Source organism: Euprymna scolopes, chromosome 13, assembly GCF_053919585.1.
Source record: "Euprymna scolopes isolate OS-2025 chromosome 13, ASM5391958v1, whole genome shotgun sequence".
NCBI lineage: Eukaryota > Metazoa > Mollusca > Cephalopoda > Sepiida > Sepiolidae > Euprymna > Euprymna scolopes.
The window spans coordinates 84,847,091-84,870,901 of NC_136494.1; positions in this window are offsets into that span (position 1 = coordinate 84,847,091).

Sequence of the window (23,811 nt, forward strand, 5' to 3'; positions counted from 1 at the left end):
TGGATCTAACTTAATAACGTCATTTGAGCCCAAAAATAACTTTTAAGGGGTCATAATAGGGGTCAAAGTTAAAAAAACGTACACTTTTTTTCTCAGCATACACCTCCAAACACCCGGGCGACGCTGGGCTGAAATGATAGTATATTTATAAAAGTGAACGTGTCTGTGTGTCTCTCTGTGTGTCTGCCTGTGTACATTTCCACACGCAATAATTCTGCCAATTTTAAGTCTACAGACTCGAAATTTGATATACAGGGTACTGAGATTTTGGAAAATCTATGTGATCGGGTTTTGGCAGGAAATTTTGCTGTTAAGGGGTAAAAGTTCAACGATTTGACCTTTGGGAACTCTACCAAACCCCTCAGACAATTTTGGGTCTAAACACTTGAAATTTTAGATATAGGTTCCTTGGTAGTACATATATATATATATATATATATATATATATATATATATATATGCATATATATATATAGTACACAATTTTGTTGAAATTCAAAGGCTTACATTTTTTCTTTTACATAACTGTTGTTTATTTAAATCTCTTCATTACAACCGTTAATGGCATGAAAATTTGATGTTTTATGTTTCCATAAAAAATTCTTTCTCATCGACTTGTCAGAAGTAATTTCCATCCGATGTTACCAGCAAGAAGTTAATTTTGTACATGATAAATCTGGTGCGTCCTTTTGGGGAAAAGAAATTCCATCCCCACATTGTTACAAGTCGGCCATCTTGGGTATCGTGCAAATCAAAATTCTTATTTTAAACCTTTTTCGTATTAAAAATTTTTTTTTTAGTCTTAATTGCCAATTTTTATCTATTATTTAATCTTTCTTATGTTTTTATAATTTTTTTACTACATTTATTCATATTTCTTCTAATATTTATTTTGTTTGGTTTCGAATTAGTTAAGCTGTTTGTTTTATGGGGAGGTCATTCTCATGGAATATATTTTATTACTAAAGTTACTTCCCTTACATCTTTTTCGTTACCTATATTATCCTTTTTTGATTTTTGTTCATTTACTCATACAATTGTTTCTTTCTTTTTCCTGTTATTTATTTTAATAACATTTATCAAGTTTTTTTTTTATTATACTCATTACGTTTCATTATGTTGTTCTATTTGTGTTAACTTTATGCCTATATGGTCTATTGATCTATGTTTTATTATATTACTCGCTCTACATTTCCATTTATGTTGTTTTTAGTCTGGTCTAAAACGTGAAATTAAGTATCGATTTCTGTGCAGACATTCCTAAATTACATCTTGTTGTCTGTTTAATAATTTTTCTTCTGATTATAGTATATGGTATACTTCTAGTACGCAAAGGTTGCATCTTTAGGAGTTGCTTGGTTTATATTTTTGCGCTCTACCTACTATGAACCATATTAATATATATTATAGATTGTCTCTATTATTCTTATCATCTCTTCTATTGCTTTTATTTTATCTACATTATTGTTGCTTTCGTTACTTGTAGTATTATTTTCTTTCTCAGTGTCTTGTTAAAACGATGTTAGGTTATTATGGTATCTGCCATTAAAGAAATGTGCTCCCTAGATATACTTTAGTATATATTAGATTGTCAAGAAAATTATTGTGGTTTTTAACTTTTCAATTCAGATGAACAAATCCTAGCTAAAACAAAAATTTATTGATCCAAATTAGCACAATCACAATCAACACACTTTTGCCAATGCAAAACACGTGTATTCATGCCATTAAAATAAAAAAAAAACTTGCGTTCTGGTATCGATGAAGTCCCTAAAGTTATTTTTGATATCGCTTAGATTTTTGAAGAATCAGGCAGAATATTGTCTCGATGCTTGAAAAGTGGCAATTGGTAGGTGAGAGATCAAGAGAGTATGTCGCATGAAGCAGAGTTTCGTAGTCCAATTCCTTCACAGAGTCGATTTAACAACGTGCGGCAGGACATTGTCTTGAAGAAATATTAAGCTTTTTCTTCTCACTAAAGCTAGGTGTTGTTGTCGAATTTTCTGATGCATTTCATCCATTTGTTGAAAGTACTTCTGCGTCGTAATTATTTCGCCTGCATTCGAATAATTTAATGAATGAGACCGGTCATCATCTGAGGTAAACATCATCGTTTTTTGGTTCAACGCTAGCTTCAGGAAACTTCGTCGGCGTCTGACCACTGAGCTGAGCGTCACTGGTTGTTATAAAGAACCCACTTTTTAATGCAAGTCACAACCCGGTCGAGAAACGAGTGGTTTTTGTTGCGTAAAAGAAGGGTTGATGACATTTCTTAACGGCGTTTCTTTTGGTTGTCGTTGAAATCGCGAGGAAACATATTTATCAATTTTTTTTCTTTCCACTCTCTCTCAAATGGTTGGAAATCGTCGTATATGTTACGTCTTATTTATAAGCAAGTTCTCGAACAGTTGTGCGTCTCAATTGGCTTCGACTACGTGATCATTGTCAACATCCGATGGCTGACCACTACCCTTTTCATCTTAAAGATTCTTATCACCGCCACGAAATATCTCAAACCATCATTGTGCTGTGCGTTCAGTAATGGTTTCTGCGCAACACGCCTCGTTGATATCGCGATCTGTCTCACCATCTTTCCGCTTTAGCTTGAATTGATAAATTGTGAATCCTTTGTTAAAAATATCTTGATGTTAGTGGTAGAATATTCGACTACAGATCGAATAATCCTATGTTAGAGTCTAGGTGTACTTTAACGTTTCATTTCATTTTATTTTTATTAATGATTCCAATTTACGATCAAAGGAGAGGTACCATTAAAAACCAGCGCAAATCATTTCTTCCTTTGCATATTTAAAAGCTAAACGTTAATCAGAAGTGAGTTTTCCAGGGCATTCATCGGCAAGCCGAAATATCAGCTAACGTGATATTAAAAACAAATACGGACAGAATTTGATTAATGACATTATCATTATTATTATATTTTTTGTTGCGAATTAGTCCACCAAGCAAAATATTTCTCGTAATATATAATAACCAATAAAGGATTAACTCTATAATAATTCATACACAATTGGCATTAATTAAAATATCATGTTTAAGCGTATTGTACGACCGGGCAACGCCGGGCTAACAGCTAGTATATATATATATATATATATATATATATATATATATATATATATATATATATATATATATATATATAGCATAATCACTATGATAGCAGTTATCGCCAGCTCACCTAAATTAAGCAACAATAAGCCTGGCAAGTACCACATAGGTGACCATTTGGGAAAACTAGGTTCTGTATGTATCGCGCCGAGGCGTAAAAATTTCCAAGTTTGGATTTGGAGGCGCTTTAAATTCACTGGATGGGGTGTACTCAGTTTTCGTTAGGAAAAGAATCAAGGTAAAGAAAGAACTGATTTAAAACCTGAGGTTTACTGTCTGCTCTGTATTGTGGCAGAAACTGCACCGACAGCGATTAGCAAGTGAGGTTGGTTTTGCATAAAACCTTCGCCACTATAAATAAATCATCTGTATGAATTTCCGAGCAGTTTAAGTTATTGTGGCGGAGCTGATACATTGAGATCGACGAATGGGTTCCATCATATATTGTGATTTAATAGCCACTTGAGGAGAAATATTTACGGGCATTAATTCGTAGTCCAATGGTTAGAGCTGCGTACTTTCAATAGAACGGTTGTAGGCTCAATGTACGACTGAGTAAAGGTGTATGTCTGGCCGTACTGAAGCAGAACTGAATGTGCATGACTATATATATATATATATATATATATATATATATATATATATTTATAATTATTTTTTTTTACTATAATAATTAAATACCTACAGACACTAGTGTTTCATCCTTTCGGGAATCTTCTTGCTTTCCAACTGACTACAATATGGTTGCCTTCAAGTCCAACGTGAACAAAGTCTTCATGAGTCATCCCTTAAGTAATCCAATTCACCAAATTCCCACGATTATCGATCACCAGATCGAGAGATATATCGATAATACACACACACATAAATAGATAGATCAACAGACGGATAAATAACTAACAAATACTTTCTTGTGTTCGACCTACGTACATAACAAGAAAGAACAGTTGTTAGTTATTTATCCGTCTGTTGATCTATCTATTTATGTGTGTGTATTATCGATATATCTCTCGATCTGGTTATCTATCTATTTATGTATCTATCCATCCAGACTGGAAAGATAAACAAGACTTACTGGAAAGATAAACAAGAGATCTATATGAAGAATGTTGATAAAAACTGTCAAAATATAATAAAATCATATCATAAACAAGTCGCCGTAAGCGTATGATCAGCTGACAGAACTACGTGCATGTTACCACGTGATCAGGTTAGCTGGAGATCACATTGCAATTGGAATTTGGACGTTGAACCGCGCGGACGTTTTAACAGGTTGTCCCCGCCTTTGGCGTGTTTTAGAATGGAAACCATGAATTAACCACTCAAGCAAAGATATTCACTTTCCATTCTTCTGCGATCGACACCTGGAAAGTGAATAAAAACTATATAACAGCATTCTTGGAAGTGAATGAATATATTAGTTCAAACAGGTTCCGGCCTACTCTTTAAGGACAAAATGAATTTTAGGTGGATCATAATCAACGACGCATGAAAATAAGGCATGTCCAAAATACATGTATGGCACACACTCACACACACACATATACGCCCGCATATGAACATTTAGACGATCATAGCATTCCAATATAAATAGACCGCAACAACATAACTTAGAGTTCAGATAGTGAAGAAATATCATAGACATTTAGTGACACGTACCAACATTCCGCTGAACCCTTCGTCACAATACATATCGCTGTATGATATTGGTACCCCATTATGCAACATATAGTGCTATGGTACAAATTACAAAAAAGACCCCTGTTTTGGTTCCCCATTTACACAACACACACACACACACACACACACACACACACACACACACACACACACACACACACACACATATATATATATAATTATTTACTATAATAATTATTAACTACATACAGGCACTAGTGTTTCATTCTTTCGCGGATCATCAGTACAGGGTGTCTCGACTAACACAGGTCGATACCCGGCAACAATGTACGTATATATATATATATATATATATATATGTATATATATATATATTACTTGTTTATTGTTATATAAACATGCTCACATCCCGCTGCTACAAACAGCCACTTGTTTCAATCAAACAACAGATATCATCAGGCAGCGACTTGACTATTCAAAAGTTCAATGAATAATGGATTTTTATTTTAGGTAGGAACTCTTTAGAAGTTGGAGTTAAAAAACTTAAAACACAGGACTTTAATTAAATAAAAAAGTAAAAAGGGAGAGGCAATTTAAATAAAGTTAAAAGATTACAATGGGGAGAGAGTGATTGAGAAGAAAAAAAGGAATAGAGACAGAAATAGAGAAAGAAAATATAGAGAAAACAAAATAGAGAGAAAAAGAAGAGAGAAAATATATACATACACATATACATATACACATACACACACATATACACACATATACATACATATATACATATATATATATATATATATATATATATATACATACATATATACATACATACTTTACTTCCATATATATATATATACATACATACACACATACATACCTCATCTCTCCCCTCCCCCCCCCCACATCACACACATATATATATATATATATATATATATATATGATATGGAGAAGAAAAGAAAAAAGAAACAAAGGGTTATAATAAAGAGAATAAGAACTAGAAGGAAAAGGAAAGAATAATGAGATCTAGTTAAATAGAGAAAGAGAGAAAGTAAGAATTTGACAGTATATAGAAAAAGAAAAAGAAAAAGAAAAAATCTGCGTGTCAACCAATTTATGAACAATTATACAATTCAGTAATGAAGCATATTATTACAAATACAAACAGAAGATACAATCCAAGCGTCAGAGATGAACGTGTCAAAAAAGGCAGGGAATGCATTCTGCTAGCATATTTATCCTCTTACATACGTCCACGAGTAAAATCAACGCAATTCAAACATACGTCTACCATTAATTAGGCCCTTTATGCTAAATGATATAAGTTTAAAGTTTTCGCGTTTTTATTAGATAAATATATGAATAAAAGAAAAAAATAATGATAAAACAATATTAAAATTATTATTAATAACAATAAACATAATAGTAATGATAATAATAATAATAATAATAATAATAATAATAATAATAATAATAATAATAATAATAATAAAAACAGAATAAAATTAATATTTATTATCTTTTTAATATAACATATTTAGCCATAAGAGGGGATTAAATAAATAAAATAGGTCCAATAATTATAAATAAAAAACTACTAATATTTATGTATATAAAAAGAATATAATACAAATATATATATATATATAGATATATAACCACACACACACATATATATACCCAAATATACACACACATACACACACCTATATATATATACATATATATACATATATACATATACATGCACATAAGTAAAGGTGTAACTATACTATTAAGTTGGAAGTTTAAGCTATTTAAGTATAGATATAAAGTCATATTAAATCACAAAATAATACATTCAATACCAGATTACTAATAACACAGATACAAGTACACTTACCTATAAATATATTCAGGCAAAAGAAGTAATTAAATCAACGAAATACTCAAAAATAGCGACGCACAGGTAGATAGTACCCTAATTAAAAATAATAAGATACATATGTATATACTCACAGAGAACCAACCGACATACTAATAAGCATATATATATACATATATACATATACATACACATATATATATATATATATATATATATATAAATTTAAAGGAGATTAGAATAATAGTCTAAAGAGCTAAGTGTATTTTAATGTAATAGTGAAATTACTAGTTCAATAAAATAAAAAGCTATAGCAAACATCTAAATGACTACTTTAAATACAGTTCCTGATTTCAAAAAAAAAAAAAGGAAAACCAAAAGATTCATCTGCCTTACTTTTAATGCTAGGTTTATTTTTGGTGTCTTTTCAATTCAATAAAAATCCTCCTAAATTTGCTGATGAGGAGACCGTGCTTACCAAAAAAACTATGTATAATTATTCTACGTGACTTCATGTATACCACAAATAAAAAGCACGGATTTCCGAAACGATCGTACAGATAATTGACTTTGTTGTTGTTCCTTCTTATGAAACTGATTTTTAATTTAATTAAATTTTGATTTTTAAATTTTAAAAATTTTAAAACTTTTAAATTATAAATCACATTACTTAATATATATATATATATATATATATATATATATACACATATATACATACATATACATATATATAATCTTATGTATACACATACATACAAAAAATACACAAATATATGCACACAATCATATACTAATACACAACAACGCACACACACATATATATACTCACACATAAATATGTATAATTTACATAAATTATATATATAGAAATACATAAGAATACAAATAATTTGGCAAGGGTACAGATAGATGCATACACACATAGAAACATACAAATGGATTGAATAAACATGGGAGGGTATACCAAGTAATATAGAAATATATAGATCTAAGTACACACGGTCATAAAATAAATACATAGACACATACATATACACATAGACACACATGTATATAAGATAGGAGAAGTAAAGAATGAAATCAGGAGAGGAGAAAGTATATTAATAGAATATTAATAAATTATAGAAATCAGTGACAATTTTTAATTTATTTAAATTTTATATCTAAACTAAATTACTTAAAAGATGGGTTTTATAATGTTTGCAATTAATTGAATTTTCGTGCTTCTTATTTAATAATTTATCTCTTTCTCTAAAAGTAAGTATAAATAATTTCTCATAAAGACATAGGTAGCAAGGCGAGTTTAAAGATGAACAGGTTTTCGCTTTCTTTAAAATTTTCCAATTTACTATTGGGGAGTAACCTTGCTCTACTAGTTCATTGTAATATTTAGACAAGGAAGTTCTATTTTTGTACTCATTATTTTCAAAAGAGCACTTGTGACCTGTAAATCTTTCTTTAAAATTGTTATTTGTCATTCCTATGTAATATTTTTTTTCATTCGGATTTTCCTTAGTAGAAATAGTTGCTTGGTACACTACAGAAGTAATTTGACAATTTCCTTTAAGAGGGCATTTTGATTTAATTCTACAGTTACAACTTTCGGTAGCAATGGGTGTGCTATTTTTGTTTAATATTTTGTTATTATGTTTTTTAATTATTTTTTCAAGGTTTTCATTACAACTATAACTAAGTTTTATTGTATTTTTATTGAAAATTTTATGTAGTATGTTATTAATAGGGAAGTGCTTTTTAATTAAGTTTAAGAATTTCATTCCTAGATTTGTTTTAAGTTTCAGATTAAAAGGGGGATTGTACCACAGGATTTTTCTCTTACGGTTTCTATTTGTATTTGTGTTTGGGTGTGTTGGTTCTATGAACTCAATTTGGGTGTTTTTGTATCCACTATCCTTAAGGGCCCTGTTATAGAAATATTTATGTTTATTAAATGTTTCAAGATTGGAAGAATTGTCACTGATTCTTTTACTAATGGATTTGGGGATATGCCTAATTACTTCTGTAGTGTACCAAGCAACTATTTCTACTAAGGAAAATCCGAATGAAAAAAAATATTACATAGGAATGACAAATAACAATTTTAAAGAAAGATTTACAGGTCACAAGTGCTCTTTTGAAAATAATGAGTACAAAAATAGAACTTCCTTGTCTAAATATTACAATGAACTAGTAGAGCAAGGTTACTCCCCAATAGTAAATTGGAAAATTTTAAAGAAAGCGAAAACCTGTTCATCTTTAAACTCGCCTTGCTACCTATGTCTTTATGAGAAATTATTTATACTTACTTTTAGAGAAAGAGATAAATTATTAAATAAGAAGCACGAAAATTCAATTAATTGCAAACATTATAAAACCCATCTTTTAAGTAATTTAGTTTAGATATAAAATTTAAATAAATTAAAAATTGTCACTGATTTCTATAATTTATTAATATTCTATTAATATACTTTCTCCTCTCCTGATTTCATTCTTTACTTCTCCTATCTTATATACATGTGTGTCTATGTGTATATGTATGTGTCTATGTATTTATTTTATGACCGTGTGTACTTAGATCTATATATTTCTATATTACTTGGTATACCCTCCCATGTTTATTCAATCCATTTGTATGTTTCTATGTGTGTATGCATCTATCTGTACCCTTGCCAAATTATTTGTATTCTTATGTATTTCTATATATATAATTTATGTAAATTATACATATTTATGTGTGAGTATATATATGTGTGTGTGCGTTGTTGTGTATTAGTATATGATTGTGTGCATATATTTGTGTATTTTTTGTATGTATGTGTATACATAAGATTATATATATGTATATGTATGTATATATGTGTATATATATATATATATATATATATATATATGTGTATGTATATGTATATATGTATATATATATGCTTATTAGTATGTCGGTTGGTTCTCTGTGAGTATATACATATGTATCTTATTATTTTTAATTAGGGTACTATCTACCTGTGCGTCGCTATTTTTGAGTATTTCGTTGATTTAATTACTTCTTTTGCCTGAATATATTTATAGGTAAGTGTACTTGTATCTGTGTTATTAGTAATCTGGTATTGAATGTATTATTTTGTGATTTAATATGACTTTATATCTATACTTAAATAGCTTAAACTTCCAACTTAATAGTATAGTTACACCTTTACTTATGTGCATGTATATGTATATATGTATATATATGTATATATATATAGGTGTGTGTATGTGTGTGTATATTTGGGTATATATATGTGTGTGTGTGGTTATATATCTATATATATATATATATTTGTATTATATTCTTTTTATATACATAAATATTAGTAGTTTTTTATTTATAATTATTGGACCTATTTTATTTATTTAATCCCCTCTTATGGCTAAATATGTTATATTAAAAAGATAATAAATATTAATTTTATTCTGTTTTTATTATTATTATTATTATTATTATTATTATTATTATTATTATTATTATTATTATTATTATTATCATTACTATTATGTTTATTGTTATTAATAATAATTTTAATATTGTTTTATCATTATTTTTTTCTTTTATTCATATATTTATCTAATAAAAACGCGAAAACTTTAAACTTATATCATTTAGCATAAAGGGCCTAATTAATGGTAGACGTATGTTTGAATTGCGTTGATTTTACTCGTGGACGTATGTAAGAGGATAAATATGCTAGCAGAATGCATTCCCTGCCTTTTTTGACACGTTCATCTCTGACGCTTGGATTGTATCTTCTGTTTGTATTTGTAATAATATGCTTCATTACTGAATTGTATAATTGTTCATAAATTGGTTGACACGCAGATTTTTTCTTTTTCTTTTTCTTTTTCTATATACTGTCAAATTCTTACTTTCTCTCTTTCTCTATTTAACTAGATCTCATTATTCTTTCCTTTTCCTTCTAGTTCTTATTCTCTTTATTATAACCCTTTGTTTCTTTTTTCTTTTCTTCTCCATATCATATATATATATATATATATATATGTGTGTGTGATGTGGGGGGGGAGGGGAGAGATGAGGTATGTATGTGTGTATGTATGTATATATATATATATGGAAGTAAAGTATGTATGTATATATGTATGTATATATATATATATATATATGTATATATGTATGTATATGTGTGTATATGTGTGTGTATGTGTATATGTATATGTGTATGTATATATTTTCTCTCTTCTTTTTCTCTCTATTTTGTTTTCTCTATATTTTCTTTCTCTATTTCTGTCTCTATTCCTTTTTTTCTTCTCAATCACTCTCTCCCCATTGTAATCTTTTAACTTTATTTAAATTGCCTCTCCCTTTTTACTTTTTTATTTAATTAAAGTCCTGTGTTTTAAGTTTTTTAACTCCAACTTCTAAAGAGTTCCTACCTAAAATAAAAATCCATTATTCATTGAACTTTTGAATAGTCAAGTCGCTGCCTGATGATATCTGTTGTTTGATTGAAACAAGTGGCTGTTTGTAGCAGCGGGATGTGAGCATGTTTATATAACAATAAACAAGTATTATCAGCTCTTTTTATTGAGCACTATCTAACAACCTCGTTGAATTCATTAGTCCATTACTTTTGAATATAAAAAAACCCCGTGTATATATATATATATATACATACATATATATATACATATATGCATATATATATACATATATATACATATATATATATATATATATATATATATATATATATATATATATATATATAAGGTAATCAAGCGATTATATAATGAAATTTTTTGCTAAGCCTGTCCGTTTACTCCCTGCTTTTATAATTTGAAAAATATTTTTTATCTACGAATTCGTTTCTGGACAGTTTTACAATAATATTTTCTTTTACACATTAAAAGTAATGTAGCATTCAATATTCCCTTATGACATATTTTGCAGAGCATCAAATTCCGCCTACAAACAATTCATACCATTATAATTACACGCGCTACTTGACCTCATGCGAATTACACAAACTTGTCTTTACTTTATTTCTGCGCGTTTGAGGAACGTTTCCGGCCATTAAAATAATTGTGTTTACAAACAAATTTTCTCCGTTTAACCAGAAAATTTATTGCCAGAATATATGTTTTGAGATGCGGCCTTTAATCTCTGTCAACTACAGTGTCTGTTTATAGAATATAACGCTCTTGGTGTTCGTTATTTCTTTCTGACAGTATAAGTGTTTTATGTATAAACTGCTCTTTGCTGATGCTTTCCCGGGTACTATTTTTCCTGGAAATTGCTGAAGACACTGCGTGAAGCCACTTGATTTAAGGACGTAACAAGACAAATTATGATTATCGCAAAGAAAGGAGATACCTATGGTCAGTTTTGAAAAGATAAAGGTTAACAGTAAATTGGAAAACAGTAAGCAGGAAAAGAGTTTTACAAGTCTACGGTCTCTGGAAAGAAGCTCCTGGAATAGGAAGCTGGATACAAGTAGGTATCCAATCACCCCGACGGAGACGACTAGAACAACGCGTCAAATGAAGCAATCCCTAGATCAGACAGTTCTGAAGAGCACACTAATAGTATTTATAGAATAGAGAGAGACTGGCAACATCACGTCTGTGAGAGGGAAATTACAGATATTAATAACGAATGGAGTCAATTAAATTTGATATACCTTTTCAGGAACCCTCAAATAAGACAATGATTCGCAAATAACAATATGACAAAAGAATATGCTTATTTAATTTATATAAAAACAGAAATACTACAAAGGGAAATGATGTAAAAGTCTTATTTTTCACTATCAACGTTTTACTAGCATTTGGGTTTGTCATTTGAAATTGTTTTTTCCGTATTCTGTGACCTTTTTTATGTTTACACTCATTCACCACAAACAAGGCATATTAGCACTTGGACGCAAGAGGCTATTATTCTGGACAATGTCTATGTAGGGAGCTGAGACATTAAAATTATTTTTAAATTTCTGCAAAGCAGGAGACAGGCGATTTCCAAAGTCTAATTATTTAGTTTATTTTCAGAAAACATATAATTAAAGTATAGATACAATAATATGTTAAAATCCAAATAACAAATGTAGGCATGAAGCCCTAATAAGATTGAGGAGGGAGTTGAGAATCTTTCTATTGCCTACGAAACTTGAGATTACTCTTAGACGGCACGTTTCACCACAATACCGCATTCATATAGTGAAAATAGTCCTTCTTAATGAATATCCCAAAAGATTTTTAAATAATAAATATATACATTTGTGCGTGTATGATAATCAGTTATTATTATGTTATTATTATTATTGGAACAAAGTGTAGAAGTTCATATGGAGACACTATTAGAGTACAAAGCTATCGGACATCTAGAGCCGTCTACTATAATGGGCTGAGTGTGCTGATTGTCAGGGTTGTCGCGGGTATTTACGTCAGAAACAAGTTTTACAAGTCCGTAAAAACAGTATTCATTAAACTAATTGTAAAATAAGTTAGGGTTTGAAATAGCATTTTCATTCATAACACCAGTTTGAACGCGCATATCCGAAGCATATCTGTTATCATATTGCTTACATTCAGTTCATGTAGGATTAGAACGAATTTGTTAAGAATCCTAGCGGAATAAATTTCGCAAAATTCACCCGATTTCATTGATAAATTCTTCCTTTCTCAAGAAAATATCTACTTTATGTCTAAATCAGCATTAGCATTGTCTCGTATTGTTTGCTTCATAATCTCACACAGCCTGTTTCTTTTAATGACATCTCACCTTTTGTTATTCTTCAGGCATTTGCGGTGTCTATTTCACTTAAGATAATAAGAGCTGCTTAGATAAATAATGTTACGTTACTTTCGAAATTTTATATTTCGAGATGAAACTCGAGTAACTAATCAAGTTTATCAAATATAGTAACCATAGTTAAATAAACCTAATACTTGGTCACAATGGTATCGATTTTTATTGAGACAAATATTAGTACTTATTTTCATTTAGACAAGTAGTAGTATTAATCTTTATTGAGAAAATTTCGTTTATTAAAGAAAATAGTATTTATTTTTATTTAGAAAACTAATTTCACTCATTAAAGTAAATAGTTGTATTAAGAGGTTGATAATAAAAGAATTGAGACTCCCCCCCAATGAAAAGAAACAATGAAAATTATGTTACTTAACGTTAAATAAGTGTGCATAACGACCAAATGTACATGGTCCCTGAATGAAAAGAAGTAATAGATAAAATGTTTATGAATAAGTAGTTTAATTAATCGTGAAATCAGAACTCTTTCTAGACATAGGTAATTTTGTTGTTCCTTTAAGATTTATTCGGTAATTATTGAAGTTCAATAATTAAATAATTATAAGAATAATAAAAAAAAAGAAAATCAATGAAAATGTTCCTGTGGAATAATCCGAAAGCATTACTCGCAAAGCTGGGGTAGCAGACAATGTCAAGAAACAAGCATTGTGGTAGCCTATATCAGGATGGAAAATGAAATAATGATGAAGATGATGATGATAATGAGAATGATTGTGAACATAATAATAATAATAATGATAATAATAATAATAATAATAATAGCAATATGAAAAGTTGTAATAAGAGTAGTAATAGAAAACAGTAAGAGCAATATTAAAGGCACATGGAAAAATTTCTGATATGAATCAACGATTTAATTTATATAAATGCTTTTTCTTTGTATAACAATTTTTGAAACTTCTGAAAAAGAATAATTATTTATTTTAGTTGATTATTTCCCTAACAAAAGTTTGACAAAAGTTTTGTTTTAATAAAATAGAAGTGGTACGCAAAAATAACAAATTTGTACGTCTAAAGCTTGAGAGATTTATAAACATTTTCACAAAAAATCAAGTTTACTTAAAGAAAAATATAAAATGTTATAAAATGCAAATTTCATCGCATGAAAAACTTACAAAGAAGTGAGGTCCGCCTGTGAATTTTACATTTCTGTCTAGGGTGAATGCCATACAAGAAACTTCTTTCTATATTTAGATGATGGAATCGCTTTCACGTATAAGTTTAAAGTAAAATGATCACTCACTTGATATTATATCTAATCATTCTAGTTAAATCTTAAAAGTAAAGTTTTCTTTATTTTTGGGAGCAAGCGCATACGAACGTAAAGCTATATATAAAATTAATGGAAGGTTTTGTGGGTAGATTTTTTACCTGGACTTATGTAACGCATAACGCTTCACCTTCGTTTATATAGCATATTAACGTTAAGCTTATTACCTTATTATTATTTATAGGAGTAGCACTATTATTATTAGTAGTAGCAAGTGCCTCTGTAGTTGTATAAAATAGTAGTAATAGCAACGAACCAGTAAATAAGAAGTTAAGTAATCACACCCACATTAATTTTCTCGGTAATGATAACACAAAAACCAAGTCGATGGTATTGATAGCGAAAGTGTGTACGCGAAAATCAATTTAACAGTAAACAAACGTAAGATAAACTTCTTTGGAAATGTTGTTATACGGTGTTCCTAATTGAGTGAAAAGGCCAACTAATGGAAGCGTTGATGGCCATGTTGACGGCAAACGGTAATATTGACTGCAGTGTCCGAAAGATGCATTATGTAGAATGAAGGTCTATGTCCGAGTAGTCAATGCAATTATCGTTATAGTCAGAAGTATATAAGAAAGAGGCCTTTCATTATTTTCGTAGCAATTTAGTATTAGGTGAAAGATAAAATCACGTAATGCATAACCGAAATATTTATGGTGATTCACAGTAAAATTAGACCTTGCTCCGATCCTAACTGTGCGAGTCACTTTAGACCAGTAGAGATATGACGGGGATTCATATTGGGACACTACATATAACGGATATAACGATAGTGATGATGAGGGAGACATGTATACAGTTCTGGGATACGTGGAACTTCATATATATACTAACTGGATATGTACACAAGTTCTTAACAGAGGAGGGGAGATTCATATTCTTGGAAAGGTTACACAATGTTCATAATAAGATGATTAACACATTACCTTTTGAGTGTTGAAAGATGAAAACAGTTGCAAAACGCAATGATGATTCTTTATTTATTGGACCGGTCGAATGAACGTCAGGAATTCAAATTTGGGATCTACATAGTTTACTGTTTTTTTACAAAAGACTCGGACTCAAACTCAACTCAATTCAACTCAACTGCTCTCAACTCTTCAACTCCCGACACTGCAACTCTGACTAACTAATTCTTAGATCCTATATTGAGGACCCCCTTCGTTATGACGTCAGAAGTGTGTTTTCCAAACGTGACCAATTCACGTGGCTATGCATACACTTTTGACAACAAAAGAACTCTCAACATATAGCTTTAACCTATTCTTTAACAATATATTTTTAGTCTGTATCGTTCATTCTTTTTGGCGGACATTTTTAACATTCTGATTCCAAACAGAATGAACAATCAATTCTTTTTACGATATAACCAATATCTAACAATTTCTAATAGAATTTATCAATAGACTAAACTCTAACATTCCAATTCTTAACTTTGCTTACAAGCTTCGAATCCTGATCTAATTTTCACATATCTAATACTCTTTCTTATTTACATGGAAAGGCTGTCGCCTTTCCATGTGACACTGTTGTGACGTGCCCAATCTGAGGTTTGCTTTTTTATCCGATCGTGGTGAATTCATTAAAAAAAATAATTTCCTCAGTTCGCGTGGAAGGGCGTTAAGGCGCTACGTGCCAGTCCGTATTAAATTGACTTCCTTTATCAAAAAAGAGCATTTTAAATGGGGATAACAATTACCTGTTCTTCTTGACTTAAATGTGGCCTATAGACTTGTGTGCTGTATAAAATAGATATCAGAGGGATAGATAGATTTGTTTAGTCTGTCATTATAAGAAATGGTAGGTTAGAGAAGTTTCAACACATATTTTTAACATAAAAAAATAATCAATTCAACACACACACATACAAACACACATATATATATATATATATATATATATATATATATATATATATATATATATATATATATAGTAAGTTATAAAAGATATATGGCGATTAAGCTACACTGAATATTCCGCGTTTCATCAACTCTAGGACTCTTCAGGCTTATGCAAAATTCCCGGATAAGCCTGAAGATTCCTAGAGTGGATGAAACCCGGAATATTCAGTGTAGCTTAATCGTCATATATATTTTATAACTTACTAACTAGCTCTACCATGAGGAATGTGTTCCATTTTAACAAACTGAGCCACAGCAACTCGTGGCCGGGTACAGCTAGTATATATATATATATATATATATATATATATATATATATATATATATATATATGAATGGATATGTCTCGCATACCAAACCCTCAGATAAAAAAAGAAGGACACGTTTATAACAAAGATAATTTACATAGTTTTGTCCCTTTCATTATTAATGTTATGTCTTTTTATAATAGACCAAGGGAGATTACTCCAGTTGAGTTTTCTCATTTGTTAGTTTTGTTTGTATTTCTTTCTGTCTTTATATTTATTTTATTATTATTCTTTGTTTCTTTCGGGCGATTTTTTGTTTCTTTTTATAAAATTCTAGCGATACTTTTGAGTTTTTGCCATTTAATAGTTTCTCACACTTTGATTAGATATATATATATCTTTATGACTGATAAATGAGAAGAGTAAAAGATAAACCAACCTTTAGAGTTAAGCTGGTCGACAACAAATATGTTTTTCCTTTTCGTATTCCTCGTTGTGTTGTCTTCCTTTTACCAGCGGAGTCTCATAGATATCTATCGTTCTTGAGACCTTTCTGCAACTGGCTTGCGTTCCAAATTCTTAATGGACAACATTCTTTGAAAGAGATGCTGGACACATTTTTCTGAATTTTAAATATATCAGCGTTTTTCTTTTCTTCTTTTTTTATTTTTCTCTTCGCGGTCGCCGTCATTGTTGTCATGATAACTGTTCACTTGGTCGTTTTAACTCCTTCGCGTCTTGGAATTTTAACCATTAAATTTATTTATTTTATTAATAAGATATTGATATATCTCAATATTGTAACGCTCTTTATGGAATAAATGTAGCAATTTATGATAACAAATGAAATCGAATAGTAATAGTCGCAAAACATGCCTCGTGTACTGGAATGTAATGTGACCATTTTCGATTCGTGTGTGGAGGCAGTGTTAGCGCATCCATTCTATTATTTTGAAACGAGTAAAAACGTTTCTATTTTTTATGTATAGATATGAATTGCTAACTTATCTAGAAAAGAAAGTTCTTTTTAAGAAAGTGACTTATATTATCGAAAAGGGAACTTCGTACTGTTATGGAGCAGTTTAAAGTACATAATGTTTTTCCTTGTAAACCATTAGTTTCCAAGCATAGCGCAGTTGTTTATAATGTGCTCGATCCGAGCTGATTGGTGCTTAATAACTAGGGCTGTGAAAAGAGCATATTCGTATCATTGTTTTGAATCTTGAGTATATATTCGACACGGTGAGACACAGTTTATCAACCGAGGACCACATCACTTTATCTAAAACATATATTACTGATATATACTCGAGAGTTAAAATAATGAAAAGAATATAGTTTTGTCATAGCCGTAGTAATTACTGTGGATACACGCACATTAAAGTTTGTAATTACCCTCAGAGTAACGATGTTTTTAAAGTCTAACTGCTACTGGCGTAAAACAGCAAATATTATATATATATACACACACACACACATATATATATATATATATATATATATATATATATATATATATATATATATATACATGCATACATGATGATTGCAACGTCTTGTAAGACGAGTGCCACCCACTCAGATACTTAAAGTCCATGAGCCCAAAAATGAATTGCTTTTCCATCGCCACAGAACCATTTTAATAGACAAATGCCTGAGGAGTAGCTATACAAAGATGATGTTACAGAGTCTTAGCTTTTTACGACAACTAAGTCTCTCTCTCGGTTCAAAATGTTGAGATCCAGCAACAAGCAAGACCAAGATAGCCAGCAACAAGTTAAACTGCAGACCAGCTTAATGCGGGTACTGGTCTCCCGCTTTATGTTTTTTTATTAGAGATTTGCTTCTCCTAGAAATGTTGCATACATACATACATACATACATATATACATACACACACATATATATACATACATATATACATATGTATTCTCCTAGAAAGGTTACATATATATATATATGTATAATGAATAAAAATAGATACGATGCTATGACGTTATGGGAATAAGGAAAGAAAAATTATTACATTCAACGGCAATCTTTTATCTCCTCATAGTTTTAGTTTAATTTTACTCAATCGTTTTATCATTCTGAAAAAGTCCCGCGAGAAATGGAGACAATTCTAATGCAATATTTTTAGTTTCCCTTTACCATAGAATATATATATATTTATTATATTTAGCCAGTAGAGTTTAGTTTCCTAGAAGTACATCCAATGAAACAACATGTGTCTACCAAAGAGTGCTCAATGAGTGAACAGAGCAGGTATATTAAAGTTATTTATACAAACATTGATGGCTGCATATGTGCATACATGTTTCTGTAATCACCCGCGTTGGGGGATAACGTCTTCAGGCCAAGAATTATCGTTCTCGACGATAATTCTTGGCCTGAAGACGTAATATGTTGTTAATTTAGATTACTTTTTCTGGCCGAAAGTAGACTCTTACGATCTCTTACACAAAGTATAATATTTTGCCTGTTCCAGCAAAAACACATTTTTTGTTACCTTACATAGAAATTATCAAGATATCGTTATATCGTATCATGCAAATAGTGTAATCATTGTTGGGCGTACATGTAAAAGGACATAAAATGTTCGTTAGTACAAAGTGGCATATCATCGCAATCACTGAGAATGCGCCTCATTGTCTGTCTGGAGTTTCCACAATGGCAGTTGCTTGTTGTTGCTAGTTTGTTTACTGAACATCATGATAATTAGTTTTTAGTATTCGTTTCCACAGCATCTTTATATTAAGACTTCTTTGAAGAAAGATGCCAGGTAGTTACGAGAAAAACCACTTCTAGATTGCTGACGTTCCTAAATGAAAGTGTTTTTGTGGAACTTGTTAACCCACGTTATCAACCCCGCATCGTTAACAACTGATCCACCATCATTTCCTTGCTGTAGCTGTAGCCGTTGAAATTGGTCATTATCCTTCAGAACTTGACTTTTTCATGGGAAAAGCTCACCCACACCCTACCTTGAGAGAACGATTTCATCTAAGAGTTATTCTTTGGGTGTCGGGATTACTTTGTTTTAGTAACGATTCCAATCATTCGACTATCAATGCGACAGTTCTGTTACTACGCAGGTGCACGGTCTTCTCTTTTCATGAAATTGTTTTTGATTAAAATATGTTAATAGCGAAATAGTTTATGGTTTCTATAGGTTTCCTATTAATGTTTGGGATTATCACATGGATATGATGAAACACAATGCAAGCCAATTTGTACATCCCCAAATAATTAAGTTGGTCTTAGAGTCTCTGTTAGTTTGCTGCAGTAACTGGTTAGTTTTGGGTCGATTGATTTGACGTGGCATGATTCCGTTAAAATCTCGAGCGTAGTATTTAGCGTCAGACTAACGAACTGATAATGCTGTAATGCGCATCGTTTTAGAGTCAACCCCAGTTTAAATCTGCAAATTTAGTCAGCAAGTTATTTCTATTAACATTCGTCTTATTTACTTTCACGCAGTCATCGTTGAAATAAAAAAAATAATAAAATTGATTCAACTTTCCTTACGTTCCCTGTATATTTCAAACTTGATAATTGCCATGATAATGAAATTGGACCATGAAATAGTTGGAAAAAAAAACAAACAACTATTTAATTAAGTCTACATGTTAGTGACGTATTGAGAGATATTGTCATAGTAAATATAGTTTTTTTTTGTAAATATTAAGAATTAATAATTAATTAATAAACCATGCACAGATGTGTGGACGTTACTTAAGCGAGGGTGACGGAAAACATCACTTAGGAAATTACGAAGACCCTAATAAAACTGTAATCGATCAACATTTTACAAACAATGAAGAAAGAATAACCTGTCTTGGTTTCTGTTTTGTTATATAATATAATAGTAATTTTTTAAACTCCAATTTCTAAAAAAATATATACAAATAAAAAGTGTAATATTAAATTTAAATGAGATTTGATAATGGCTATCTGAGTCCCAAATAGTTCAAGCGTTCGTTGAATATGACGAGGAGAAACCCAGCTGACTGCGAAACCAATTAGTGAAGAATTTTAAACTGGACCAGAATGGACCTGCCGAGAATTCTCACACGGATTTTCATCGTAAATGAAGCAATTAAATTAGATCAAGCTGAGTATAGACGAACAATTATACCATAAATACATAGTAACCAATAATGAAAGCGAACTATTCATCTTTCTCTTGTCTGTTATAGCTTCCGTTCTGTCTCGAGAGACATTGTCTACCCATTGTAAGCTTTCCCGTGCATATAATCGAGAAGCAAGGTTTGCGCATTCCAAAACCTAACCGCCCCTGAATGATTTCAGTGGCAAGTAGAAGTTCAGAACGATTGAAACAATGCCAAAGTAAACAAAAAGCACATACAACATCTGGTATTCCTACATGGTCACCCATTTAGCTTTGACCATGCTCAACGCTGCTATACTTTGGTGATCTAACGGAAACCGGTGTGTCAATGTGATTATTGCTTTATAACTTTCGTTAATTTTAAACAAATCGTATTAATTTCTGTTCATATGACTACAACTAAATATTCGTTTACATACAGACGGGTACGTGATTTGGTTTTAATAGTATAGAAATAGTATACTTTATTTTCAGCATATATGGCCCATAGTCAAAACTGAAAGAGTATATGTTTGTTCTTTTCTGAATATAACGTTCAAGTGTTTCGTGCTTTACATTGCTCATCATTCTTCTTTTTATTTGGTCTATTGATTTTTTGTGGTGATTTAAATTCTGATAAAACATATGATGGAATCAAGATTATATTTTTTACTATAATAACGAAACACGTGTATAACATTAATGAAAAATATTGGCATTCGTCTTAATCATTATGGACTGATTCTATGGTTTATTTGAATCGCCTACCATAGAGTAAAGTTTATCCTGTATTAGGCCTAAAAGTAGACGTACTAGCTAACATAAAAATAAAACGTCACGTTTAATTTAGAAAAAAACACATATGAACCCTACTTAAAAGATAACGCTGATCCAATATACGTAAACTCTAAGTCCAGCCACCCACGATCAATTATAAAACAGATTCCTAACTCGATCGTAAGTAGATTCAGCAATAACTCAAGCGATGAAAATGGATTTAACGGGTCAATCAATATCTACGAACCAGCCCTAAAAATAGTGGATACAAAAATATTGATATACAATATAAGTTACAAAACACCAATAACTATAATAACATTAAAAATAGAAGAAATAGAAATATAATCTGGTATACGGCGCCATACAATCTAATGTCAAACCAAAACTTGGCAAAAGATTTCTAGACCTCATCGAAAAGCACTTCCCCGTAAACAATCCCTTGCACAAAATTTTCAATAAAAATAACCTAAAGTTATCATACAGCTGCTGCGAAAAATATAATGATAATTAAAGCACATAATAACAACATATTAAATAAAAGCAATGAAAACAACAACAAAATAAGCAATAAAAACAGTGGACACCATGACAAAAATAAAACTAACACAAAGAACACATATGTACTTAGTAGAAATAATAATAATAATAATAATAATAATAATAATAATAATAATAATAATAATAATAATAATAATAATAATAAACCAACTCCAGACATCGACAACCATAGTAGAAATAAAAATAAAAATTCTAATAACGAACAAGATACATGCAACTGCAGATCCCGCACACTTTACCCACTTCAAAATAAATATCTAACCAAAAGAATAGTTTACCAGACGACAATATTTGCGAAAGAAAACCCGAATAACAAGAAATATTACGTACGTATGACTTCCTTAGATTTCAAAACCCGATATTATCACCACAAAAGTAGATTCAAAAATTTAAAAATAACACCGAATGAAAACAACTCTAGCAAACAAATACTGGGAACTCAAAGAAAGCGGACGTTCGCCGGTAGTCGAATAGAAACTAGTAAGACAAGCTAACACATGTAAAGACATATCCTATACTTTAAAGAACCCCAACATCTATTAAACTGTAGGAGAGAAATAGCGAACAACTGTGTTCACAAGATAAAATTTACTCTAGGATTGCGATACAAAATAATTTTAAAATTAACAATAACAATAGAAAATAAATAAATAAATAAATAAAATAAATATACATATACATAAATTATCATATATATCTATCTTCTATATATCTATAAAAACAGAGATGTGTGTGCCACAGACGATTTCTGATTGGTTAATCCGATAATCACATCTCCTAAAAAAGTATAGTTCTTACGCTCTTAACTTTACCATAAAATATTTTGGTCTTATTTATTGTCCATCTTGGAAGGGTTTAATTTTTTTCTAACTTGCCATTTACAAATTAGAAAAATACGAAACTTACAGACATCACAATCCAACCTCCGACTCAACGTCCGCCATTCAGAAAGCAAACGCTGGACAGATTATTAGTACTACTACTACTACTACTACAAACAATACAGCACGAAAACACGCGCACACACGCACACACACTCACGTCCACTACCGTCCTTGGCTACGTCACGTTGTTATGGCAACACGATAAATACACAGTAAATTTGATTTTCTTCATTTCTACGCAAATATTACGCAAATATAAATCATATAGAATATCTGTATGAATATAATTACACGTAATAGTTAAATAAAGATGATCATCGTATAAGAGAACCGAAAAAAAAAACTAGTAGGGAATTTGTATAAAGTTGTATTTTCTTTTTAAATAAATAGAAAAAAGGGGTGTTGATAAGACTATCGATACTTATACAGTTTAGTAACGACATTAAAAAATGGAAATATTGAAAAAAAAATTATTGTACGTAACTGTTATAGACTGAAGTTCTCCGAAAAAAAAATTTCACTTCATTTGATCAAGTAGTTTTGTTCTTACAGCGAAAAACAATTATTTATCACGACGACGTCAACGTGGCCATTTTGGAAAT